Genomic DNA, 1,729 nt, shown 5'->3' with positions numbered 1-1,729 from the left:
CACACACACACACACACGCGCGCGCGCGCGCGCGCGCGCGCATACAAGAAATTCTGAGGATACCAGTAGTACTAACAACATACTATTTTATCCATGTAAATCTCCAAATATAAGTAAATAGAGCAATGGAACTGGAAAAATGTAAATAAAATGTACAAGCAAATGAAGCAACAAGCTACCTCCCACAAACACCAATAGACAACTGGGAAGGAGGACTCCACACATAGCAACATGATGCACAGTCCTGAAATCCACCTCTCTCCCTCACAAGGTCATGGAGAGGAACTACTGGCAGAAAACTCAAAGATGATCAGAACAAAAATGGAAAATGGGGAAAGGAAAAGGAACCAGAACACAGAAAGCTCCGTTGTTAACACTGCATGGAAACATGAGAAGAGAACACTGTGGAGTTAGAGAGGACGACTCAGCCAAGGCCCCTCCTAAAACTTCAAGACAATGAGAAACATGAAAGTAAGGTGATCAAACCCCACAGAATATTACCATGCCTAAATAAATAAACAAATGCCATTATCAACGTCTCATGAGGATCAAGATGACTGTGAAAAAAATATATCAATGTCTCCACTGAGGGTATAAATCAAACCAGGATTCTCATCATGGGAACCAGATAATAAGATATAAATTTTTTTTAAGATTTTATTTATTTATTATTATATGTAAGTACATTGTAGCTGTCTTCAGACACTCCAGAAGAGGGCGTCAGATCTCATTGCAGATGGTTGTGAGCCACCATGTGGTTGCTGCGATTTGAACTCAGGACCTTCAGAAGAGCAGTCAGTGCTCTTACCTGCTGAGCCATCTCACCAGCCCAAAGATATAACTTTTAAATTTGTCAAAGACACCAAGAAAATACAGCATGCGTGGGCACACACACACCAACACAAATAAGAACCAGAGGAAAATGTATAAATGAGGTGAAGGATTTAAGAGAGAATCAAAATTTTAGGGGGGGAAAAAAAAACAAGCCCTAACAAGAAATAGCTTTTAAAGGGATGATAATATCGGGATCCTTCAGATGAAAAGGAGGGAATGAAGTCAATTTCCAAAAGGCAAGTGAAGGAAAGCAGTGTAGATCTGAGCAAGGAGCTCAGCTGGCCACGCTGGACACGCATTTGTCCAGTATGCACAGAGTTCTAGGTCCAATTCCCAGCACCATATAACTCAGAATGGTGACACACGATTACCCTAGGAAGCCTGGGTTGTAGGAGAGAGGTGAGGCAGGGAAAGGGCGAAGCAAGTTACAAGGGAAACTTGTGAAGATGGTCAAATGAGTGCCAAGTAAGGATAACCAGAGTCTCCGAGGAAGAAGGATGAGCAAGCCCACAGACTATAGCATGGGCTCCTTTGAATTGCCCTGCTGGAAATCCTAGGTCGGACTTCTGGCATCAGACACTAGTAAAATCATATGACAAGGTTTTGTTTTCCTTTTGAAAGGCTCTACACTTTATTACTGGGCAAACTACAACCCCAATTTAAACATGTCCAAGTCTCCAGGTTAAAAATATTGAGCTCCCCTTTCCCCTAGAGGAGTTAGATGCAGGTGTGACTGCTGTGTCACATGTGTGTCAGTAGATGGCAGAGAGGAGAGAGGCTGTGTCTGTGTTTAGTGTTCTGACCTATGAACATCTGAATAATTAGTGACAGTTGGTGAATGACTTTATGGATAGACCATCTTAATACACACACCATTTCTTTATGAATGTAACCT

General features: G+C 42.0%; 1 protein-coding gene and 1 non-coding gene across 13 annotated transcripts in view; one reads left to right on the top strand and one right to left on the bottom strand.

Moving 5' to 3' along the window:
- The window catches only part of Rgs6 (regulator of G protein signaling 6), a 559,464-nt gene that overhangs the window by 413,436 nt on the left and 144,299 nt on the right, over positions 1 to 1,729 (bottom strand). The gene's annotated exons all lie outside the window — the stretch shown is intronic.
- On the top strand, positions 1,536 to 1,666 carry LOC116081343. Its single transcript, XR_004114837.1, has one exon. It is a non-coding gene; the product is annotated as a small nucleolar RNA SNORA17 (small nucleolar RNA).

Source organism: Mastomys coucha, unplaced genomic scaffold, assembly GCF_008632895.1.
Source record: "Mastomys coucha isolate ucsf_1 unplaced genomic scaffold, UCSF_Mcou_1 pScaffold6, whole genome shotgun sequence".
NCBI lineage: Eukaryota > Metazoa > Chordata > Mammalia > Rodentia > Muridae > Mastomys > Mastomys coucha.
Note: the sequence above shows the minus strand (reverse complement) of the source record. Positions and strands in the feature narration are given on the sequence as shown.